Below are 12,309 nucleotides of genomic sequence, written 5' to 3'. Positions count from 1 at the left end.
TTTACCTTCATCTGAAGTTTAGAAAATTTTGCTTCATGAGAAAAGAAGTAACCTGTTGAGTTGCTATGTATCAGTATTGGAAGTGAAATTGAGCCGTTTGTAAGGTGAGATAGCTACACACCTTAAATTGCTTAGTGAGAGGCAAACCACACCTCCTGATAGTAGCAAGATTAGAAAAACGAAACCACTCGATTTTGAACGTTAGTTAATGAGGATGGTTTAGTGTCAAGAGAGCTACTCTGTGGCCCTTTTTTGCAAAAACCAGTCTTAGGTACTGGACAGATCACCGCTACAAATCGTATATCGTGAATTTTAAAATGCGGAAGAAAGGAGAAAGTAAAATTAGGTCCTAAAGGGAAGAAGGACTTAATTGTAACATTTGGCGTCTACGTAACTTTCATGAGGTTGGTCATTAAATGTTATTTTACTCCTTTTCTGGAGTTAAAAAAATATGTGTATATTTATATGTAATGGTTTGTATCCATTTTCGAATTTTAAATGATTTCCTATCAGTCACATTATAGAAATAACTGGAGCTGCGTCTACAAGAGCAGAGTGAGCTGATCAGCGGAAAAATTATCTAAGCATTTGATCCAGTTAAAGAAAGGCAGCCTGAATTATTCAAACTAAAGCACTTTTTCCAAAAAATATTTCTTTTTTTGTGATTCATAGACAAAGTGAAAATTCAGTGTGCGACATTAAGTATAAAAGTTGTGTTTGGGAAGCTAGAATTCCCTTTTTTATTGCAATTGTCCCAAAGCATCCAGTAATCTCTCCTTTGTTATTAAACATGAATTAAATTTACAGGGTAATTTTTAAAATGTGGAATAATTTTATATGTTGTCAGTCCCATATTTTTAATGCTTTATCCAAGCTTGATGGTAAATGTGACATTGCATTCAGAATCTTTGTAAAACATCGTCTGCAAGCTAAATGAAAAGGGAATTTTTTTGTACCCATCTCTTTGCTCAGAATGGAGTGCTTGGAAAGGAGCACAGCTTTGGAACCAGTAAGTGTGGGAGTCCCAAGTTTCTCGGACATGGGTTGAGAGAAGAAACGGGGGCAGGAAACACACTTTTTAAAAACTACAAAGGTGGAAATTTTTGACAGGTGAAGGTAGTTAATTGATGGGGACTGCAGCTCCTGGCAAGTGTGATACTTCAGATGTGCCTCTTTCCAGCACGCTACCTGAATAATTATTTTCACCTGCTCCATCGTCATAAATTTTTGTTTCAACCCCTTTAGGCACATGCTTCCATAGAAGCACATCACCCATGTTACAGTAGAGTGACACAGGGAACTATGGTCTCTACCGATATTATAGTTTACAATTTTGTTGGGCAACAGTTGTCCAAATGACCCTATTTAAATCCACTGAAAAAGAATTAATACTAATAGTGAAAATTTCTTCCATTCCATTCATTTTGTAATAGTAGAAAGATAAAGGGGGAAAAGCATTTACCTTGTCCAAGATATTAAAAACTAGAAAACTTAAATAATTTAAGCTAATAAATAATGTTCTGTGTTTATTTAACTTACTCTTTCTTTCCTACTCTCAAACTAGATATACAAAAAAAAAAAAACTAGGTTAGGGTAAAATACACCAGTAAATGGCTAAATATTAGCAAGATGATTCTTTTAAAAGGACAAAAAAAAGTTGAGGGTCAAAAGGAATGAAACAACAGTCGTAGGGTCTTTATTTAGGATCATTTACACACAAATCCCCCAGTTTCTAAGGAAGGAACAAAATTGTGAAACATGGTAGACGACGCTTTATGCTCATCATTTGCTCCGTCTCGACATCATGGGTAATGCGCACGGCTTTGGAGTCTTTTGTCTTTCCTCAGTGGGCCTAATTTTCAAAAACCCGTTCTCAATGAAACTAAAACAGCAACATCTCAGACACTGGGTGTATTAACCTTTGGAGGCAATACCTGTGGATAAAGCGTTAGAAGAAAACACATTTTTTTTTTTTTTTTTTTTTGCGGTACACAGGCCTCTCACTGCTGTGGCCTCTCCCACTGCGGAGCACAGGCTCCGGACGCGCAGGCTCAGCGGCCACAGCTCACGGGCCCAGCCGCTCCGCGGCATGTGGGATCTTCCCGGACCAGGGCACGAACCCGCGTCCCCTGCAGCGGCAGGCGGACTCTCAACCACTGCGCCACCAGGGAAGCCCCTAAAACACATATTTTATTTTCATACTTTTACAATAAGTGTGACATGTTTCTTGTGTCATTTTAGTGTTTCTTTTCACACATGCTTTTCAAAATATCCAGCTTGTAGCCGGACTGAAGTGTTAGGAACAAACTTTCAAACACTCCATGTTAACATCCAACTTCACTGCTACTCTTATAAGTAGTGAATTTGATGTGACTATCAAATGACTGTAAGCTTGAAATAAGTGAATCTAATGTAATGTCTGTTAGCTTGTTTTATTTGGAGATAATGAAGTAGCACCTGTATTTTAAACATAAATGTGACTTTTTCTTTTTAGTCTTTAAGAAAGTTTACGCTGGTATAATGTATAATTTATTGTAAGTTTGCTACTGAACAGACAGATACATATAATAGTTCTAAACATATATTTTTGTCTGTCAAAGTATTATATAAATTGTGCTTAAGATACGTAGATTTGCAACTGTCTGTGTAAATGTTTTCAATGTAATGGTACTGTATTAAATTGTGCTGGTGCAATTCAGGATATCATTGTCTAGGCTTGGCTTTTTGGGGCCCTCTCTTATAAGGAATATAAATGGTGCTGCAAGACAGTAATGCACCGGAACTGAAGTAAACCATCTCATTACCGGAACTTACGAAAACGCTAAATGGAAATGCTGCACCTCCCGTAAATCTTGGGGCAATATACGATATCATAGCTCCAAAAAATGTGAATTATTTTGCTTGGAAAAGAAGTTCTATCACTGTACCCAGGTCTCTCTTTAAATCAAAGAAATCAACAGACATTATATCTATACCGTTAATATCAAGAAGATCTGCCTTTTAAAAAGGCAGTAACTGATAATTGTTGATTTAGGATATGCAGCCAACCGTTAGGCGATGAACTGGTTCTTTCTGTGCTCCAAGTATATACTTCATATCTCTTATCTAACTCCCTCAGGAGTCTACAAAAGTATAATTATATAAACTCTCAGAAGAACCTTTGCCCCTTACACCTTAGTCATAAGCATTTGTGCCTACAGATGTATACACAGGGAGTAGGGGCCTCGAGTCACCGAAAGAATGAATGAAGAAAAGAAAAAAATAGTTTTGGTGGGAAACTGTTAACCAACTGAGATAACATCAGTTTGGTCTGCCGTATGGACACATTTCTGGACAGCATGTATATTTGCTTTATCACAAATCTATACTATAGGGGAAATTATTAAGAGCTAGAAAAGAGAATTTAGAATATGATACTGGAGGCTGTATCTGCCGTCTTCATTTTGACCATTGTATTAAGAGAGTTTAATTTGACCATCAGCATTCTCCTAAGACAGATATTGTGAGAGAAATCCAGGGAGCTACAGGGTGATGAAAAATGATTATTTCTACCTTTTTAATACAATCATCTAAAGAAAAACTCCAAAATAGTGAAAACAGTCATCTCACGTTACTCCTATTCCCTAAAGTCAAGGAGTGTATGGAAATTTTATGTTGATTTTTAGTTGGAAAACTATGGTTGCCTATTTAAAAGAAGCACTGCATTATGTATTTTGAAGCCAAAATACTCTGTTGGTTTAGTAATTTTTAATCTAGAAGTAGTTAAAAACTAGTTAGGACTAAAGGCCTAATGATAGAGTAGTGGGTTCTAATGAAAGGAGTAATTGGAAATACCCCCTAATAGTGCTGTGAATGCAGCTGAAGTGAGCCACAGCACAGGAACCAAACTCCTGGCTTCTGGCCTGAAATGGATGTAGCTGGGAGAATCACTGAAATCTCTCAGGCTCTGTTTTGTCCTTTTAAGGCTTCTGATTCAGATCATCTTTAAGGTCTCTTAAATCTCTAAATTTTGATGACACCCTAATTTGGAAACCCGGGTAGGGACCACAGCATAACTTGGGGTCAGCAGACAGGAGGGAGACCACAGAGTAGGACACATGTGGCTTCGATAGCAGCTCTGCCTTAGACTGAGGGTCTCAACAGCTGTGCGATCAGGCCGAGCCTCTGAATCTCTGGGGCCTCAGTTTCCCAAATGAGGTTCACAGTTACCTGTCATTAGGCTGAAATTACAGGATACATAAGAGACTACACAGTAGAACACACCTTAAAAATGCAAAGATATAGAACTATGAACAGAGCTCTCCAACTGAGAAAATTGTGACAAAGCGTATCTAGCTACTTGGGGAACCATTCTGACTTTGAGTCTTGTCATATTCAACTAGTTTTAAGCATGGATTCTAAGTTAGGGATGAAGAAAGGAGAGTCATGCTTTAAAGTATATTGAGCTAGAGATCGTATTTGCTCGATTGGGCTTTTCAAGGACCTAATTTAACAGAATTTTAGCGCTGCTCTGAAAGCACTGAATTGTGGTCGCGTATGAATATGGCTGAACTAGGAGTGGCGAAGTCTATGGAAAGCTGACCTCTGTTCATACTGGGACTTTCAGGCGATACCACTTCCCAAGAGTACTTTGTACCGAGAATAAGGAGTAGAAAGTCTACGGGAGGTGTGCAGGTTTGGAAAAGTCATTTTAAAATTCTTTAATTTAGTTGCTCTCTATATTTCTGATCATTCCATTAAAAAGCATCGTGATTCAAACAATGCTTTACAAGGTAATAAAAATTATAGATTGAAAAAGCAAATTTTGTTCTTCAAATACCACCCAAAGCTGAACTTCAAAGGCCATAAATGTATATGCCTGGGTGTGAGTGGGAAAGATTGCCGATGGAAACCAATAAAAATTAACATGAAATTTAAAGACATCAAGGTCAAGAAAGTATTGCAAACCATATACTCCATATAGGTTAAAATGTCCCTGGCCTAGATGGCCAAGGGCATAAAATATAAGCTATGACTTAAGTGCAGGGAACAATCTGGGTTGAATCTATGCAAGGCAATCAGTCCCACCACCTTTGTTTGTGTTCTCAGAGCTTGAAGAGGTACAATGGACGCTGCAGCCTCTATTTTCTGCTAATCAACAGTAAGTTGAAATTTAGCCCTCGGGAAAAATCTGACCTACATAGGCTTTCATTTTACAACTTTGTTTGCGTATACTTTGCTTTTTAGAGTAAAATTTCTATTAAATGATGCTACGTTTGGCAAGTATTTCCCACATTTCATTTTTCAGAAAGAACTAGAGATTTTAAAACACAGTATAAACTAAAAACATCTACGTGTGCGTCTGCTTCACGCACATTTGATTCACTCTTCTATTCCTTTTACACCCAGTACCTACAAAATAATTCTGAGATCACAGTTATTTAGAAAGATGGCTAAAAAAACTTTAAAATTCACTTTAGTTTACTCTATCTCCTAATTTACGGAAAAAATTAGAGACTTTTAAACAATGATGTCTGAAGTAAAAGCAAGTTTCAACATTCGTTGAAAACGCATTAGGGCTTGTGCCTTCTAGCCTTTACCACCTCCTGAACCAAGGCTAGGAGACGCAGCCCTCCACTCCTGGTTCTGCTCCTGTTTGATCTTCAACGAGCTAACTGACCTGTCTTGGCCCCAAGTCTCCTTCTTTAGGGCATCTCTCTGGCATGGAATTTAACAGCTACATGAGTCTACAGCTCCCCTCCACGTCAGTCCAGATGTACTTCATTACTCATCCTAGAACTACTCAAATTATTTGCTTTCCAATATCTCAGATTCAGTGTTTTCTGTGAACTGAAGAATTATGGAAATGGAAGAGTACCTTGTGGTGATGGATCTGTTCTGTATCTTGATTTGGGTGAAGGGAACTTAGAATGGCTGGCAGAGAAGGGGAACGATGAGCATTAGCTGTGACCCTGAAACCACATGCGGTGGTGGGGCTGTAGTTGCTACCATCTGCTTTCCTCTTCCAAGTTTCCCCCAGGAAAAGAGATCCACTGGAATCCTGAAGGACTCACGTAAAACGTCTGGACCTCTCAGTAATGCTTGCCTAACGCCTCCTTCCAAGTGGTCCTTCAGAGCACATTGAAAGATACCAGTGAAGGATCCTCACCAACTCCTGAGTCCGCCTACTCAAACATTAGAAATTCCCTACTGTTCAACAAACATTCATCTTGTTGGGCAAAATCTGCATTTCCCTTAAACCTGATCTCTGTAACAAACTGCAAAGTTAAGCTTCCTTTCCCACAGTTTTGATTGAAAACAAAACCCTCAATAGAAAAGATACATGCACCCCAACGTTCATAGCAGCACTATTTACAACAGCTAAGACATGGAAGCAACCTAAGTGTCCATGGACAGACGAATGGATAAAGAAGAGGTGGTACATTATACAACGGAATATTACTCAGCCATAAAAAGAATGAAATAATGCCGTTTGCAGCAACATGGATGGACCTAGAGATTATTATACTTAGTGAAATAAGTTAGACAGAGAAAGACGAATATCACATGATATCACTTATATGTGGAATCTAAAAAAAATGATACAAATGAACTTATTTACAAAACAGAAATAGACTAACAGACTTAGAAAACAAACTTAGGGTTACCAAAGGAAAAAGGCGGGGAAGTATAGTTAGGATTTTAGGATTAGCAGATACACACTACTAAATATAAAATAGATAAATAACAAGGACCCAATGTCTAGCACAGGGAACTATATTCAATACCTTGTAATAACCTATAATGGAAAATGATCTGAAAAATTAGATACAGATATAGGTAAAGATATATAACTGAATCACTTTGTTGTATACCTGAAACTAACACAACATTGTAAATCAACCATATTTCAATTCAAAAATAAATAAAAGCAAAAAATAAAATAATTATCATGAGAAAAAAAGATTACATGGTCAATTACCATTTGACAAATAGAAGTTGCAAGTTTCTTTTTAATTCCGTCAGCCACTTCGGTTGCGACTAGTCTTAATTTTTAGTCCTCTATCAATTTTCTACTATGTTAAAATGCCACTCTTTTGTTAAATGTAATTTGCTATAAGAATCATACACAAAAGCCTTTACTACTGTAATCTCTCATCTAGAAACCATAGAAATATATAACTATAAATATATGAATACTTCAATATGTACAATTAAGCTGTTGTATTTTATTTTCTAAGTAATGCAAACAGATAAAGCTATAAGGATAAAGCTATCAAGATAAAACCTCTAGTTATTTGTAAGTCTTAGACTATCATCTTTTTGACAGTAAACGAAAACGTGGACGGCAACAGTATGTTTCCTTCCACAGGGTAATTTACTGAAAACCTGAAACAATCTAAAAGGAGAGAATATTCGGGATTTAGCTGCTTCTGTGGCCAGTTTTGCCGTTATGATGATACTGGATGTATTTTTTTTTTTTTTTTTTTTTTTTTTTTGCGGTACGTGGGCCTCTCACGGCTGTGGCCTCTCCCGTTGCGGAGCACAGGCTCCGGACGCACAGGCTCAGCGGCCATGGCTCACGGGCCCAGCTGCTCCGCGGCATGTGGGATCTTCCTGGACCGGGGCACGAACCCGCGTCCCCTGCAGCGGCAGGCGGACTCTCAACCACTGCGCCACCAGGGAAGCCCTGGATGTATTTTTTGACACTTGACTCATTTCAAAAAATGTGATGCAATATTTCTGCTGAAACTCATATGCTTATGGCTTCGTGAGGTTCTCACAACAATATACCCACTGTGACTGCTAGAAATCTACCACAGCGCTAAGCAGTGACACTGGAGGAGATGGGATATTAACCAAAAATCCCCAAAGAGCCCCAAACTCTAACTCGAGTTGCTAAGGTTACTGTCTCTACTTCTAAGCATTTCACCGAACTGCGTTGCTTTACAATTTCTTGAATTTGCTTTTCTTCTGCTCACCCTGACGTCAGCCAGTCGCAGGAAGAAGGACCTGCCTGAATAGATGCCGGAGCAGCAGGCTCCGTCCCTAAGACTTCACCCAGCAGACCTGCTGTGTAGGCAGAAACAGAGGACACACTGAGCACAGCCAGCAGCTTGGCTGATAGGGGCTGCCTGACTGTTACATTCTGAGCACAGAAGCCAGAGACAGAGAGCTGTCCCTGGGGGGCCTTCGAAAGAGCCAACCCTTAATAAGTTCATCCCCTGCCTGGGGACAGACACTTAAATGGCAGCGCCATCACATGGACTTATCTGTCCTCCTCTGTAACTTCCCAGGATGGAGGCCAAAGCCCCTGGGTGAGCGCTGCCCACAGGAGGGCAGTGGAGCAGGACGGAGAGAAACTAGGGCTGCATTAGCCCAGAGCAGCATCTTAGCTCCAGGGAGCCCAGAGCGGAGAAGCCAAGCTGCTCGGGGAAGGAGGCCCCTGCTTCACTGGGATACATTTGGAACTCTGCTCTTCCAGAGCAGCAAAAAAGGACTCTCTTCAAAAGGGGGTTTCTTCTGCAGGGTGTGTTTTTTAAAGACAGTCTACAGACACACACTCTCCAGAGGAAAGCTTTCGGTGAGCATGAACACCTATGCTGTGCAAACGGCTTCAAGTCGCTTTCAAAATTTGCAGGTGCAGACGATCACCTTTCAGCCTATATTAATTATCTTTGATACCTGCTGATCCCAAATGTAATAGGCAGACTGAGAGGACAGGTATTTGGTTAGGTTGCTGCTGTTGTTTTCATTTTCTACTCTACAGATTATGAAACTAGTATAAAAAACAGGAAGCGGTACTATGACACCTAAGTGTTAGCATCAGGCTGTAGGGATGGGTTTCTCTGGGAGCTACCTGTAAAACTAAGCCTATTTTGCTTATGAGAGAAGATTATGTACATCTCCAGATATAAGACGGAAGTTCATTTTGGAGATGTGACTTTAGTTCATTTAAGTTTGCACAGTGTTTGCAGCCTCCAAGTAGAAGAATGGTTCCCAGACAGGTGGCAGAGAAGGCTGGCGTTTGGGAAAACAACTGGGCTGCACACTGCTTCAATGTAAATGCCAAGGCTCAAAAGTCGCGCCAAGGTTCTACGCTGTTAAACATGCGCAACGCGGCTCTGGAAGCGGGAGGCCTGAGTAGAGCATCAGAGGAAGGCTGGGAGTCCCTGCGCTAAGTCCTCAGGGAGTGAGGGAGCTGCAGAAAGTCCTGTCCGTTACTGATTACCCAACAAGAAGAGGGATGATGAGGGGAAGGTTTTGGCTTCAAAGAAAAAGTCTGGAAGAGGGAGAACAAGGTTTTCAAAGAAGCCGGGCTCTGCGGGTTCATAGCGAAGTTCCAATCTAGAAAACCACAAAGAAAGTCTTAAAGGAGAACCAGGGACCAAAAGTTAAACAGAGGAAGCATTTTCGGAAGGTGCAAAGGTTTCAGTGGATTACGATGGAAAATAAAAGGACTTTAAGATGCCTAGAAACTGATAGAAGGGTCCTGGCTGAGGAAGCATGAAGTCCTAGGGGAAGGAGAAGTTCCCTTAAGGGGGAATTCTCATAATTTCCCCTCTGTTACTCCTCTGGTGAAAAGGTTTTCATAGGTTATACTGTCTCTGCTAAAGGGATCAGGAACTTCTGCATCCACTCCTGGCGCAAGTGTTGAAGGTACAAGCGATATCCCTCAATCTGCTCCTGCCGGGGGCCAAGTGGTGCTGGCGGTGAGCTCAGGGGACAAGAAAAGTGGGCTTCACTTAACTGTCCCTTCCTCCAGGGAGTCTCTTTCCACTGGCCAGCTCGGAGGTTTAGGGTTTTACTTCATGCAGCAAGGTAATAATCCACCGACCACAATAGCCAATAGTAGCTAGTATTTATTCCTTGTAAAAAATAACAAAAACACCAATTAAAAAATAACTACTATTTATTAAGCCATCACTCCAAGCCGGATTCGGGGCTACACGCTTCACACATCTATAACCTATTAAACTCCCCTGACATCCCTGTTAGAGATGGGAATCTGAGGGCCACAGAGGTTAAAGGAAAGCCCCAGGACCGCACCCCCAAACCTAAGGATGATGTTGCAGAAAGAGCAACGTGATGCTGTCCCACAGGGTGGACGGGGACGGACGGGGACGGGGGGAGGGGCGAGGTTGCTGAGTACCTGCTCAGCTGGGGGTCGGGGGGGGGGAGTCCAGCTCTCTCCTCGCCTCCGCCTCCGCCTCCGCTCTGAAGCCCCAAAGGTTCGCACAGCCCTGGCTCTGTTTCTCTAACTCTCTGCCCTGGATGTTAGAATCTCATTTTTGCCCCAACACGCCATGCGAACGCCTCTCGCTGGGGTCACCAGCAGCCTCCTTTCAACCAAATCTGATCATACTGAAATTCAGGCTTTGCCTTCCTGGGGACTTCGCCTCCTCAGGGGCTGCACTTTGCCACCCACCCGCGCCCGCCCCAGTTCCCGCAGCCCCTCCCCCTTCGCGCCCCCCCCCCCCCCGACAGCACCATTTCCTGGCTCTCTTGCTAGTTTTGTGTCCATCCTACGCCCCGCGCTGTGGGGCCTCCTTTGAAAGCCCCTTCCCCGCCCAGAGCTTCCTGAATACCGGATTCTGCCTTTGCCCTTTTTCCTTGTAACTATCCTCACTAGGTCACTGCATCCACCACAATATTCCTCAAATCCTGATTTTTAATCCAGATTTCTCAGTTCCATTCCTACTGAAAACTTCCACAGACATCTCAGATACTTCCTGTTCAAAGCAGAGCTCGTGGAGTTACCTCTCCCTGGATAGTCTTTCCTAATGTATGGCAGCCACGCCCACCCAAGCCCCCAGTCAGAGCCTTGGGTCACCACTCACCGTGCAGTCACCAAGACCCTTCGGTCTTTCTGCCCTGGGTTCCTCCCCTGTCCCTGCTTCTCCATCCCTGCCACTGACTTACTTCCACCTCACATCCACGCACCTGGGACATTCTCTCCAGCCTCAACTTTCTCAGATCTATACCCTGGGCTCTTAGCAGAGACAGCGTTCAGAAATTCGGATCTGATTATGTCACTCACTCATCAGATCAAACTGTCCAAAAGCTCCAAGTCTTGAGAATAAGTCCCCTTCAGGACCTGTGAGTGACAACATTTAGTCCTCAACGTTCCCTAACGATTTTTGCTGAATTGCGTTGTGCATTCATTATAAGAACACCAAGGGCTGGTCCAGAAACAAAACTGGCCCCGATGAGGAAAATGCCTGTAGAGGCTCGCTTGGAGAGTGAGTGCCCTGGTGAGCACACCAGGGCATTGCTAGCCAACAGCATCCCTACCAGCAGACTAGGACAGACACGAATGTCAACTCAGAGCCCTATGGAAATATTCATCATGAATGCACACGAAATAAAGGTATTCTCAAAAAAATAAAACTAAAAGGAACTGTTGTCAGTCCCACGCACCGAAACTAATGGTAAAAGAAGCTCTTTAGGCAAAGTGGAAATGGTATCAGAGGAATCTAATACTTTAGGAACAAAGGAAGAGCAAAAGAAATGGCATATATCCGGGTAAATATAACAAAAGGAGATGATTTTTCACCTAAGTTCCGTAAAATATGTATGTCAGTTGAAAGCAGAAGTTATACGACTGTCGGGTAGAATGTGTGTGGATACAATAAATGTGTAAATTATAAGGGAGGAGGAATGGACGTATATGGGTGCAAGTTAAGTCGCAGGCTTCCCTGGTGGCGCAGTGGTTGAGAGTCCGCCTGCCGATGCAGGGGACGCGGGTTCGTGCCCCGGTCTGGGAGGATCCCACATGCCACGGAGCGGCTGGGCCCGTGAGCCATGGCCGCTGAGCCTGCGCGTCCAGAGCCTGTGCTCCGCAATGGGAGAGGCCATAACAGTGAGAGGCCCGCGTACCGCAAAAAAAAAAAAAAAGTTAAGTTGCATATTGTAATCCCTCGTTTAACCACTAAACATATTGCTCAAAAAGATACAAATGGCCAATAGATAAATTCAAATGGAATACTAAGTAATATTCAAATAATAGAAACGATACCATGACAAAGAAGATAGTAGAAAAACAAAGGGATCAAACAAGATAAATAATGAAATTGTAGAACTATATCCAACCATGCTCATAATTACATTAAGTGTAAATGTTCTAAAAATATCAATCATACTGAATTTAAAAAACCAAGGAAACATGCAACCATATGCCAGAAACACGATCAGAAATCCACTTGGAATGTCATTGATATAGATATGTTGAAATAAAAGAAAAACTAAAAAAAAAAAAAATGCAATGAAAATACTAATTAAAAAAAAACTAGAATAACAATATTAAAGCGAAAAAACATAGACTTCAGA

This window comes from Pseudorca crassidens, chromosome 14, assembly GCF_039906515.1.
Source record: "Pseudorca crassidens isolate mPseCra1 chromosome 14, mPseCra1.hap1, whole genome shotgun sequence".
NCBI lineage: Eukaryota > Metazoa > Chordata > Mammalia > Artiodactyla > Delphinidae > Pseudorca > Pseudorca crassidens.
Note: the sequence above shows the minus strand (reverse complement) of the source record.